Consider the following 14712-nt stretch of genomic DNA (forward strand, 5'->3'; position numbering starts at 1 on the left):
GGTGGATATACGTCACTACAGTTCACAGCTCAGTGACTCATATGACACAGTTGACTAGTGGGTATAAAAGGCTTCTCAAATATTCTTTATTTTCCATCTTTTAAGTTGATTTAGTTCTGAAAATACACCGAAAAGTCTTGATAAAATGGGTGAAAATTTTCTTTGTACTGCATGACCGACTGTGTGAAAACTTTAAAGACCAAATATTTAATCAAGAATAAGTCTGGTTTAGGGACTGAAGAAGACGCCTCGTATCGTACAAAATATTGTGGAAAATAACAGCACTGAATAACACCGTAAAGTGTGGCCTCATCCGCTCACATTACAACATACAGTATATGAAAGTAATTATTTATTTCCCTATGGCGTGCCAACCAATTTTCAGTCGTGTGTCGCTCCAGTAACCAGCAGAGAAAAACATCTTTATTGTACATTTATTACACATGTTATATTGCCTCACGCTTTGTTTTGCAATTTCCTGTTATTCACTACACATTCTCGCCCGATTACCAAGCTTTTTACTCTTTGTTTCATACTGAAGAAATTTTTAAAAAGATTTTTGGATCTCAAAAATGAAGACTAGAACATCACAATCTGGTGCTATGTGGTTATCTTTTGTATATTAAAATTGACGTTAAGATAGAAAGATTATATACACCGAAAAATCGTGGAACTGAAAGAGAGTCGGCATTAATGATCACAGGTTAAACCGAGGATCGTCGTAGGTACATTATAAACACTGAAGACTCCACACTCTCTCCGTTATCACAGGCAGGCGTGAGACCATACAGTACTAACTGGCTATTCGTGAAGGCAATAAACAGTAGAGATTATTACAGAGGGACCCTGACCAGTAGGGAGTGACAGTTTGGCAAAAGTTTTCAAAATCAAGTGGCTTGGGTTGGATTATTTGTCTATCGGCCACGCTGGTTCCGAATATGTTTGAATCTTTAACATCAGTGCATTAGAAGGTTTGTGGATACTTTTCGGTTCGACATAAAAAAAAACAAGAATAATGGTCCCAACAGCCTTTCAAACTCGGCGATGAAACCGTGATTATAGCCACTCAGTTTGTTGCAACCGTCGCTAAGGACAACAAGGAGGTCGGTGGTGTCAATACCGCGCTCCTCCAGGAAGGCCAGCAGGCTGGTGGCCAGGTCTACCCCCTTTCCCCCCACCGGGACCAGGTGACCAAGGAACTCCTCACCAGGGAAGCCGATCACTGCACAGTCTTCCCTCTTTTCCATGGCGAATCTCTTGTGGTTCTTCTCACCTACACCAGTCACTATCTTGTTCTCATTGATCCTCTCATCTACCATGAGACCTCTGACCTTGAATCCCCTGAACTTTTCTTTTTTCTGTTCTCGTGACCTCTTCCTGACTCTCTCCACTTTCTTCCAGTTAGTCACTTTAGACTTGTCCCCTTCAGTTATGATGTTGTCTGCAGCTCTGATGGTGTTTGCGATGTGAGCCACTGCATCATTGGATACCTTGAACCTGTCAGCAGTTTCTCCGATCCTGTCCTCGGCTTCTTTCTCCCTTTTCCTTTTCTCTGATCTTGCTCTCCTGTCGACCATAGCCTTGAACTCATTGTCATTGACATCCTTATAATCACTATCTTCTTCCTGAGCACTGTCATCCACTGCCGACACTTTACACGACATCCTCTCCATCTCCTCCTTACTCTTTGACCTCATCTTCTCAGTTTTCCTCTCTTCCTCAGCCCTTTTCTTTGCCCTCTTCGCTTCCTTCTCCCTCTCTTCTTTCAGCTTGGCAGTCACAATTTTGTCAACGCCATCAATGCAGCCCTCCCTTCCCGGTTTCCTCTGGGCTGCCAGGAAGCTTTTCTCTCGTTCGTGCACTTTGCTGTCGTCTGCCACATCAAACAACTTCTCAGCTATATCCTCGAACCTCATCTTCAGCTTCCCGTTCTTCGTTTTCTTCCTTTTCTGTTTCTGTCCATTTCCCTTCATCATCATCGTCTCCCTCCGCATCCTCCACAGGTCGTGGACTCTCATTTTCACCCTGATTTCAGAGATAGTGGGGACAGTGGCCTTCCTATACACATCCAGTACCTTCTCAGTCACCTTGTTGGTGGCATCCATATAATCAAAAGCATTTGTTCTTCTCCTTAACCTCTCGTTTTCTGCTTCATAAGCCAGGGCACTTCCAACTTCCTTGTTCAGAGGCAACTTGTTAGATGGCAGAGGCATCCGAACCCCGAACACCTTATCGTTACCCTGGCGCAGCTGAGTGTTGCTAATCTTAGGACGACCCATCTTGGTGGCGGCCCTTTGAACTAACTGCAAAACAACACAGAAAAAACAACTTTCAGCACTTCAATATCACCACCTATTGAACAATATTTTATTCAAAAGTACGGACTGAGATTTTGTCCTTAACTGTCCAAGTCAAGCTACTTGGGCTGAATTCGTTGATCAGTCCTGGGACGAATATTACCAACGGCGTGAATAGATTCCGTGGAATAAATTCAGGGCATTCCCGTCCAGGGAGCCTCAACAAACTCTGTAAATATTGCCATTGGCCTGCCATTGGCACATATACGGAGTTTGGTAATGTTCCATGAGCGGGAATGTCCTGAATTCATTCCACGGAATCTATCCACGCCGTTGGTAATATTGGGCCCTGGTTTTCGAAATATACGTATGTGGTGACTTGCAGCAAAAATATCGGCATAATTTGTAGCGCATTGAGTTGTAAAACAATAGCATATTATGAACCAGTGTACACAGTAGTCGAATAATCCAATTCAATAACTTGATTTTAACAGGTTGTGCCACATTGCCAGTCCCTTTATTATTTACAGTTTTTTCGCGTTTTTCATGCCAAACCCAAAAGTATCCACAAACCTTCTAATGCAATGATGTAAAAAACTCAAACATATTCGGAATTAGCGTGGCCGATAGACAAATAATCCAACCCAAGCAATTAGATTTTGAAAACTTTTGCCAAACTGTCACTCCCTACTGACCAGTGAGGTTGGTTAAGTGAGATGTTAAGCTGAGGCACGAAGAGTCATTACAGCAAGGACGAGGACTATCTGACCAGTATTGCTTCCAACTGTTAACAGGCAGTGGTGAACGAGGTGCTTGAAAGAGTTACTTGAGTAAAACTAGAACTACACTTTTTTCATTTTACCTCAATTAAAAGTAAAAGGCAAACACATTATGATGTATTTAATTACTCAAAGTAAAAATACCATTACAATAAAGTAATCAATAATTAAGACAGAGTAAAGTAGTGGCAATACTGTGTTCAACAAAGTAGATAATTTGTATTCATCAGACTACTGCTGCTGCCTGTAGCCTGTAGGTTAAAAGATCCTTATAATATTAACAACTAAGATCAAGACTATATTACCATGACATCACGTGAGGATATATACCCGAACTACAGAATATATTAGCTGACGAAGTCCGATAAATTCTGAAAATACAAATGATGAATGGCAGCCTTGGGTATGATAACGTGACGTGGAGTCCCTAATGTAGTTGAGGAGACTGTTAGTTTTTTCTTATTATTATTTTTTATTTCTATACGTTCATTTTAGAGACTTTGTGTAGTTTAGCAAAATAAAAAAGTTATATAATTTTAGTGATTATATCTGACAGTTTGTATTGCTAGACTTTCTTCGGTATAATTAATGAAGTTTCTTTTTGGACATTATAGACGAAAATGCCAGGGAGTGTAAACATCACCTCAGCCTCACCAGTACTAAAGGGAACATACTAACACGAGCCAGGACACAGACACGAGTAACTTCATTTACAAATTTGTTTTATTAGCGGTGATGATCAAGTTGACACACAGCATAACGTGGTCCACCCAGCTGTACCCTGACGGAGGTTGGATCAGTCAGGATAAACTGTGGCGTTAGTCAAATATTGTATGTTTGTTATTCCTGTAGAAAAACGCTTATACACATACTGTTTTATGACATTCATCATCATCATTGTCCTTTTCATCATTATCCTCATCATTATCCTCATCATTATCATCGCCATCATCATCATCATCATCATCATCCTCATCCTCATCCTCTACATCATTATCCTCTACATCATTATCCTCTTCATCATCATTATCCTCATCATTATCATCGCCATCATTAACATCATCATCATCATCATCATTAAAACTATCATCATCATCAGCAGCATCATCATCATCCACCTCATCATTATCATCTTCATCATTATTCTCCTCATCATTACCGTGATATCACCATCATTAACATCATCATTATCCTCTTCATCATTATCCTCTTCACCATCATTAACATCATCATTTGTACACGCGGATATCACCTCACTCAGAGATCAAATCACCTCCAGTCGTCTCTAATCATGCACTCACAAACTCTCAATAAATTCATTCCACACACTCACATCCTTTAATAACTCTCTAACTCTCTTAAACACACTCTTGACATTTTACTTGGTACAGCCAGCACTAGATTACGAAATGAAATAACTTGTTGAAATAAATTACCTTGTGTTGGTCCAGAAGAGATAAACACTAGAGGAGTAATAACCAGGAAGCCTCAGCTGAACGTGAAGTATCGGGCTGATGTGATGAAAGGCCAAGAGAAGGTTTACATCCCCGCTGAGGCACTAAACCTTAACGTGCCACCATTTGTATAAACTTCCACAAAAATTATTATGGATTATTTATTCACCTCTTATTCAGCAGAGTTTGCCTGTGGTAGTGTTTAGTATTTCCTTAATTTATATTTTGATATATTTATAATAGCAAAATTGGAGTGAAGAAAATACACAATATAATGTTTTCAATGGATAATATTTTAATTGCTTATTTTATCTCATAATGAAAGTGACAAAGTGAGACAGAGACAGAAATATATGTAGAGAGAGACAGAAATAAACAAAGACAGAGACAAACAGACAGACGGAAACAGACAGAGACAAACAGACAGACGGAAACAGACAGAGACAGAAACAACCAGAAAGAGAGAGAGAAAGAGAGGAACCCGTCTTCAATATCTACCCCGCAAACATTCCGCCTCGGGACGGGCGCCTCCCCTAACCCGTCACACACTTGAGAAATAACACGGAAACACCTAAATATATTCATTACAAAACACAGTTAACCGCACCATAAAATACCAAACATACGTCTCTAAATCCCATGTAAATATAAACATAGAGTTCCTCCATACCATAAAGTTTCTAGTTGTAATATAGGATTAAAAGAGTCTAGCCATATTAAATACACAAGTAGGAGGAAAATAGAGCAATAATGAACTACACAAGGCAGGGGAAACATGGTCAGGTGACACCATTCATTATATAAAGAACTAAACTCCGAGAGAGAATCATTGGAGGTTTATCCTGGACCTAACTCACTGTCACCTGCACGAGGCCCAAGACACTAGTAAGAGGTGCTGAGGTTCACGGCCAGCAAGGAAAGTTCACTACAACAATATAATATACCTCAACCTCCGTCACGATACTAACATTATACAGTAATTCCTTGGAGAAGAAAATACCTGACATAGAAAACCTTAATAAAGTGCTGCTGCTGCTGCTGCTGCTGCTGCTTGTGCTGGTGCTGCTGCTGGTGCTGTTGCTGCTGCTGGTGGTGCTGGTGCTGGTGCTGCTGCTGCTGCTGCTAGTGCTGGCTGCTTGCTGCTGGTGCTGGTGTTGGTGCTGCTGGTGCTGCTGCTGCTGCTGTGGCTGTGCTGGTGCTGTGCGCTAGTGCCTGCTGGTGCTGCTGCTGCTGCTGCTGCTGCCGTTGCTGCTGCTGGTGCTGCTGCTGCTGCGTGCTGGTGCTGGTGCTGTGCTGCTGCCGCTGCCGTGCTGGTGTGCTGCTGCTGCTGCTGCTGGTGCTGGTGCTGCTGCTGGCTGCTGGTGCTGCTGCTGCTGCTGTGCTGCTGCTGCTGCTGCTGCTGATGCTGCTGTTGCTGTGCTGGTGCTGGTGCTGATGCTGCTGCAGTGCTGGATGCTGCTGCGGTGCTGCTATGCTGCGGTTGCGTTTTGAAGGGTGCTGCAGCGCTGCTGGTGCTGCTGCTGGTGCTGCTGCTGCTGCTGCTGTGCTGCTGCTGCTGCCGTGTTGGTGCTGCTGGTGGTGCTGCTGCTGCTAGTGCTGGTTGTGCTGCTTGTGCTGCTGCTGCTGCTGCTAGTGCTGGTTGCTGTGCTGCTGCGCAGTTGTGTGTGCTGCTGTTGCTGCTGCGGTGCTGGTGCTGGTGCTGGTGCTTGGCTGCTGGCTGCCGCTGGTTTGCTGTGCTGCTGCTGGTTGCTGCTGCTGTTGCTGCGCTGCTGGTGCTGGTGCTGTGCTGTTGTTGCTGCTACTGCTGGTGCTGGTGTGCTACTGGTGCTGGTGTTGCTGCTGCTGCTGGCTGTTGGTTGCCACTGCTTGGTGCTGGTGCTGCTGCTGCTGCTACTGCTGGGGCTGGTTGCTGGTGCTGGTGCTGGTGTTGCTGCTGTTGCTGCTGCTGGTGCTGCTGCCGTTGTTGCCACTGTTGGTGCTGGTGCTGCTGCTGCTGCCGCTGGGCTTGGTGCTGCTGCTGTTGCTGCTACCGCTGGTGCTGGGTTGCTGCTGCCTGCTGGCTGCTGCCGTTGCTGTTGCTGCTGCTGTTGGTGCTGCTGCTGCTGCTGTTGTGCTGTTGCTGTGCTGGTGCTGCTGCTGCTGTTGCTGCCACTGCTGGTGCTGGTGTTGCTGCTGCTGCCTGCTGGTGCTGCTGCTGCTGTTGCTGCCACGTTGGTGCTGGTGCTGCTGCTGCTGCCATTGCTGGTGCTGGTGCTGCTGCTGTTGCTGCTACTGCTGGTGCTGGTGTTGCTGCTGCTGCCCGCTGCGCTGCTGCTGATTGCTGTGCTGGTGCTTGCTGCTGCTGCTGCTGCCACTGCTGTGGTGCTGCTGCTGCTGCTGTTGCTGCTACTGCTGCTGGTGTTGTGCTGCGCCTGCTGGTGCTGTTGCTGCTGTTGCTGCTGTTGGTGCTGGTGTTGCTGCTGCTGCTGCTGCTGGTGCTGGTTGCTGCTGCTGTTGCTGCACTGCTGGTGCTGGTGTTGCTGCTGCTGGTGCTGCTGTTGCTGCCACTGTTGGTGCTGGTGCCGCTGTTGCTGCCACTGCTTGCTGCTGCTGCTGCTGCTGGTGCTGCTGCTGGTGCTGGTGCTGCTGTTGCTGCTACTGCTGGGGCTGGTGCTGCTGCTACTGCTGGTGCTGGTGTTGCTGCTGCTGCCTGCTGGTGCTGCTGCTGCTGTTGCTGCTACTGTTGGTGCTGCTGCTGGTGGTGCTGCTGCTGCTGCTGGCGCTGCGTTGCTGCTGCTGCCTGCTGGTGCTGCCGCCGGCTGTTGTTGCTGGTGCTGAAAGGGTGCTGCTGTTGCTGCTACTGCTGGGGCTGTGCTGCTACACAAAGCTGGAAAGGTGTTAAGCAAGGCTGCCTGTTGGTGCTGGTGCTGCTAAGTTGTTGCTACTGTTGGTGCTAAGCGTTGGTGGTGCTATGTTGCTGCCATGTAATATTAATAAATAAACATAAGTATATTTAAACAAATATTGTTCATCAGGGATCACATTAAATTCAAAAACAAAAAGAATAAATAAATAGATCGCCGCCTTATCCGTTAAATACAACTCTAAACCTTACCTGTTAAACTACAGACACAACACACAAGAACACCAAAATAATTCATAAAACTGTTAAATAAAAACAAAAATAATAGTCGCAGAAACTCGAACCAAATTAAAAGCATGGCGGTAGAGACTGGTCGGGGATGCTTATGGCTGGCTGGACTGTGTAGGTGAGAAGCGACCTCTGATACGGGCGTGTCATCAGGACAAGGGGTAACGCACTGTGAGTCTGTCGTTTATTTGACTGATATATACAGTATATTCCACTACAGTGACCAATTTTGACTATTTAAACAACAGAGGTAGTAGGTATACCAAACAGGAGGTAAAATACTGCCTGGGAAGATATTAGCGTATAATGTAAGGTATTGCTTAATGGTAGATCCTAGCTGCCATAACGCATCACGAAAAAAATTAGACCAAGTCCCAGGATGCTCATCTGACTTTCTGCCTCATTTACATACAATTACAGGGTCTCAATTGCTTTCTTACTCATTGACAACAATAATAAACATACACATATTGTTTCTCACTCTTGATATTTTTTTTCATTTTTCTATTTCTTTATTATTATTATTATTATTATTATTATTATTATTATTATTATTATTATTATTATTTATTATTATTACGTACATGGCTTATTATTATTATTATTATTATTGTTATCATTATTATTTTATTTGTATTTTGTATTATAAATTTTACTTTATCTGCATATTATTTTTTCTTCTTATTCTTATTATTATTACATTTGCCCCAGGCCCTTCGATGTGGGTCATGACTAGCCAAAGTGGGCTAATCCCCGTAAAAAAAATCGCAAAGGGATTTGATATTTGATCTTAAGCCATTTCCCAGCAGTGTTCTTCACCTGAACATTAATAAAGAAATTTGCGGATAAAATTATCTTCAATAACTTGGACAGTTTGTTCCGTATGTATAACTGTAAAACCCAATATAATGAATGGGAAGGTATAAAACTTTCAATGAAAAATTGATTTACATTGTAAGAGTTTCGTGTTTAATATTATTATAAACATTATGAATTATTTATAATAAACTTCAAACTGCAGTTTTAATGTTATTTATAATCCTAAGCAAAAACAATACTTGTGTAAACTCTAAATTTCTACATTGTTTAGTATTTGGGATCCGTGTGTTCGTAACCTATATCATTTTTCACCAAGATATACGCGGACAAACTTCATCATTAATATACAAGAGATAGCTGCAATAAGATACGAAGGAAGCAACATTATCTTCAAGTGGGGTAGTGTGACTGGAGCACCTGTCTTACGTTATTGGTGTTGTGTGTACCTGAGTTAACTCCCGGTAGTGTCTCTTACTCTGTTAGACGGTAACGCGGTAGGTACCAGGTGACGATGTTATATGTCTTATTTGACGGATTATTCCTACGTCGAATGTACAGAAAGATTTTGTTCACCATAGATAATAAAAAGGTTCCTTCCTTAAAGAATTAATGAAAAATATGCAGGAAAATAGTAATACATTTTATAATTTTCACATTTACAGTTCCTTTCTATTATATTCTTCTAAATTAAATAATAAATTCTGTCCACGAAAAGACACGTTCCTGGAGTTTAAACACAGAGCTGGTCGTGTGTATGGCCCGTCTTCTCTCCTCCGATTACAGACGTGCAAAAAGTGATATTGCACAAAAACATATTCATGGTGCATTTTAAGAAGGTCTGAATGTACACAATAATAATAATAATAATAATATTAATAGCACATAATAATAATAATAATAATAATAATAATAATAATAATAATAATCATAATCATAATCAACCTGCTTCCGAACTAACACCTGGGAACTACACCTGGGAAACACCTGGGAACTACACCTGAATCCACACCTGGGAGCTAGCACCTGGGAACTACACCTGGGAACTAACACCTGAAACTGCACATAGGGAACTACACCTGGGAACCACTACCTGGGAACCACACATGAACTACACCTGGAACTACTACCTGGGAACTACATCTGGGAACCAACACCTGGGGAACCAACACCTGGGAACCAACACATGGGAACTGATACTCTGGGAACCAACACCTGGGAACCGACACCTGGGAACCAACACCTGGGAACCAACACCTGGGAACCGACACCTGGCAACTGACACCTGGGAACTAACACTCTGGAAACTAACACCTGTGAAATCCATGCACTGGGAACTACATCTGGGAACTACACCTGTGTTCAACACCGAAATAACACCTGGGAACCAACATCTGGGAACCGGACGCCTGAACTGACACCTGGGAACAAACACCTGGGAACTAACACCTGGAATTAACACTCAGGGAATTAACACCTGGGAACTAATACCTGGGAACTACACCTAGGAACTACCATCTTGAACTAACACCTGGGATCTAACACCTGGGAACTACACCTGGAACCACCTGGGAACCGACACCTGGAACCGACACCTGGGGAACTGACACCTGGGACCCGACACCTGGGAACTAACACTGGGATCTAACACCTGGAACTACACCTGGGAACTAACACCTGGGAACTAACACTCTGGGATCTAACACCTGGGAACTTACACCTAGAACTAACACCTGGGAATCCAACACCTGGATCTAACACCTGAAACGCTACCTGGGAACCAACATCGGGAAACCACACCTGGGAACCGACACTGGGAACTGACACCTGGGAACCAACACCTGGGAACTAACACTCAAACCAACACCTGGGGAACCGCCACCTGGGGAACCAACACCTGTGAACTAACACCTGAACTAACACCTGGAACCAAATACCTGGGGAACCGGCCACCTGGGAAACTACACCTGGGGAACTAACACTAGGAACTAACCCCTGGGGAACTAACACTCCAATCTAAATACATTGATTTTACACCAGATTTAAACACCAAGTGAACCAACACCTGCGGAACCAACACCTGGGAACCGAATAATTCTTGGGAACTGACACTCAAAACAACACCTGGGAAATCGACACCTGGGAACCGACACCTGGGGAACTAACACCTTGGATTCAACACACACGATTTAACACCTAGATTTAACACCTGCGAACTAACACCTGGGAACTGAAATACCTGGAAACTACTACCCGGTAACCGACACCTGGGAACCAACACCTGGGAACCGACACCTGGGAACCCACATCAGAACCGACACCTGGGAACCGACACCTGGGAACTGCTCCGGGAACCAACACCTGGGGAACTAACACCTGAACCAACACCTGGGGAAATCCGGCTAATTCCGAACTAACACCTGGGGAACTAACACCCGGAAACCAACACTCAAACCAACACCTGGGAACCGACACACTCCGGGGAACCACACCTGGGAACTAACACTAGGAACCAACCCCCTGGGAACCAACACCCGGGATCTAACACATTGACGCAACACCTAGATTTAAACACCTGCGAACTAACACCTGCGAATCCAACATCTGGGAACTGACACCTGGGAACTTACACTCAAAACAAACACCTGTGGAACCGACACCTGGGAACTGACATCAGAATCAACACCTTTGATCACATTGATTTAACACTGTGACGAACACCTGCGAACTAACACCTGGGAACTAACACCTGGGAACCGACACCTGGTAACCGGACACTCTGGGAACCAACACTGGGAACCGACACCTGGGAACCGACACCTGGGAACCGACACTAGAACTACCACCTCAGGAACTAACACCTGAACTAACACCTGGGAACTCATTACCTGGGGAACTGGATACCTGGGAACCGACACCTGGGAACTTAGGGGACACCTGGGGAACTGACACTCAGAACTAACACCTAGAACTAACACTCTGGGAACCAACACCTGGGAACTACACCTGGGAACTAACACCTGGGAACTACCACCTGGGGAACTAACACCTGGGGAACCAACACTGGGAACTACACCTGGGAACCACAACACTGGGAACCAACACCTGGGAACCGGACACCTGGGATCCGACACCTGGGAACTAACACCTGGGGAACTAACACTCTGGGAAACTAACTCCTGGGGAGCCAATGACATCTGGGAACCAACATCTGGGGAACCAACACCTGGGAACCGACACCTGGGGAACTGAATACCTGGAACTAACACCTGGGGAACTACACCTGTGGAACCAACACCCGGGGAACCAACACCTGGGAACCAACACCTGGGAACCAACACCTGGGGAACCAACACCTGCAACCTGACACCTGGGATCCGGACACCTGGGAACTAACACCTTGAAACTGACACCGGGAACTCAAATTCCCGGGAGCTAACATCTCAGAACTAACATCTGGGGAACCAACACTCAAATCCCACACCCGGAACCGACACCTGGGAACCAACACCTGGAAATAAAACATGGGGAACTAACACCCACGAACTACACCTGGAACCAACATCTGGTCCACACCTGGGAACTACGCCTGAGGAACCAACACCTGGGAACTACACCTGGGAATCTAACACCTGGGAAGTACACCTGCGAAATACACTGGGAACTACACACATATGGGGAATCCACACCTGGGAACCAACACTTGAGAACAACCACACCTGGAAGCGAGTACCTGGGAACACCTGCGAACTAATTTGGAACTACACCTGGGAACTACACACATAGAAATATAAATACACTTCGAAAAAACTGAATGGCAACATTTCGCTTATCTTCACGACGGACTTGACATCACTTCTTCCTCTTAATGACGACACGGAAAACTTTCTTGCTTCAGAATATAAGCTACCGAGTTGTTAAAGAGGAATGAGATGGTCTGGTAACACCAACTTAGACTTCAAGAAATGGGTAAAATGTGTTAATTTTTTATGTTGTCACCCAGAACTTCATGTCTTAATGCGTCAACCTTTCTAATCTGCCTTATAGAATATTTCCTTTCAGAAACCGTTAGCTAATTATCTCTCGTATATGGTAGGCTCTTGTTACACTGAGGCTAATCTTTAGGGATAAATTATCCTCATCTGTCTCTCGCGATAACTTCTATGTTTTTCTTAGTATTTTTACCATCTGATTAATATGGTATTTGATCATATAGATCATCATAATACAATATATATGATAAAACTCTCTCATACAAAAACCTAACCTAAAACTAATCTAACTTAGCCTAACCTTTCTTTTATATTTATGATGGATATCTTTAAGATGGTAGAAAGTGAGAGGAGTACTGTAGGCATGACTGTGTCTGTTAGGGAGCAGTGTGGATACAGCACACGGTATACTAAGCCTTCGGTACAATAAGGAGTAGCATGCCGGTGCTGCACTCAAAACTAATTTCCAGTAAAAGTTATATAACCAGGAAACACAGTCTTCTGTTTTCTTCTATATATTATATACTAGATCATGATTTACTTGCATATGCTTATATATATATATATATATATATATATATATATATATATGAAAATAATAATATATATATATATATATATATATATATATATATATATATATATATATATATATATATATATATATATATATATATATATATATATATATATATATATAACAGGTACTGTACATAGTTTGTGAAGATAAATTTTGGCAGGGTGACTCAGTGTATAGTACAGTAAGGTGATAGAGCGGTGTATTGCAGTGATCACGTCAGCGGAACAGAAGGTGGGGGAGGGGGCTAAAGCGTGGTGTTGCATGTCTGGTGACCATTGGCACACCACCTTACCTGCCGCCACCTTGATAAACCCACACAAATAGCAGCTATTATGAGGGCGACGATTGTTTCATTTTCACAAATTATGGTATTTAACCTTAGGAACATAATCCAATATCCGTGCAAAGTCAGACCCTCGTGCAGCCTTCCGTGAGTATCTGCTGTTGTAATATATTGTGGGATCGTCCTGATAATACCTGGGACAACACATCACCTGCCGGTATCAGATGGCCAGTGGGTGGTGCAACATTCTCAGGAAAAGCGCCGACATTTTGTAATCGTAACAGTGGGTGACAACACTTAAGCTGTTGGTAATAGCAGCTCATTTACACTATTACTGAGTGACAACAGTTCAACTGGACGACAACATATCACTTACACCATCTACATGTTACCACTCACAGTAATGTGGTGGTGTGATGTTAATGGTTTCCATACGGGTCACTTTTATGGATATAAAACTTTATCGTAGTAAGTAGAGGGAATAATGATGTTAAAGTTTGACTGTACATTAATGAACTTAGAAAATTAATTACTCATGGAACGGGTTACTGTAGAAGGTTGATGCCGTCAGGTCTCAACTGGCTATTAATAACGTCACCTTGTTCATTAATGTTCACTGAGGTATAGTTTAAATTTTATGTGTACAAAGAGTTTTGTGTTAACGATATTTAATTGTTTTTATCTCTTTCTTTTTGTGCAGGAGGGCGGGGGTGTGAGTGGGTGGGTGTGTTTAATCACTTTTGAACGTGCGTGTGTATATTTGATAAATGTACAGTACGGACTGTATGAATATATATATAGATCAAATTATGTTCACGTTTAGCCTCCAAGCGGGAAGTATCGTCACCAGAGAGCAGTGTTTAGTTCATTCCTCCTTCCACTCATTAATACAAATTTCTATCACCACCACCACCACCACCACCATTGTCATATGTTGATGCCATATTTTGGTATTAGGTCTTCCAATCAAAACTCTCCATAATTTTTCATTAATACTATAAATATAAATAACTTGTCAAACATAAGTATTCTCTTCAGCCTCTTCTGTGCTTGTCTGTTATCAACAAATTTAAGTCGGTAGGCTGTAATGTTTCCTACGTCGGTTCTGCTGTTACATACTAAGACAGTGAACAGACGAACACAGAGGAGCGTCAGGTGTTTGCCACACCTTCCGCCTCGGGTAAACTGGGAAGAGATTTACCCGCGTCAAGAGTCGGGACGAGCCTGGCCAGTGAAGTCCAAGCCAGAGATTCTACTAAACTAAATACTATACAGAGGCCAGTATTACCATCACTACTGTAGACTGCGCTTAATAATTCTTAATATGCCTCATATTCCAGTTAGTGTCACGGTGCACAAAATTACCAAACTGTGTAGTTAG

The 14712-nt window shown here is 43.5% G+C and overlaps 1 pseudogene; it reads right to left on the minus strand.

Annotated features, from left to right (window-relative positions):
* Positions 1–6774: 6774 nt before the first annotated feature.
* On the minus strand, positions 6775–7240 carry LOC121859245 (annotated as a pseudogene).
* Between the last annotated feature and the right edge of the window lie 7472 nt (positions 7241–14712).

The sequence above is a fragment of the Homarus americanus genome, unplaced genomic scaffold, assembly GCF_018991925.1.
Source record: "Homarus americanus isolate GMGI-L3 unplaced genomic scaffold, GMGI_Hamer_2.0 scaffold15850, whole genome shotgun sequence".
Taxonomy (NCBI): domain Eukaryota; kingdom Metazoa; phylum Arthropoda; class Malacostraca; order Decapoda; family Nephropidae; genus Homarus; species Homarus americanus.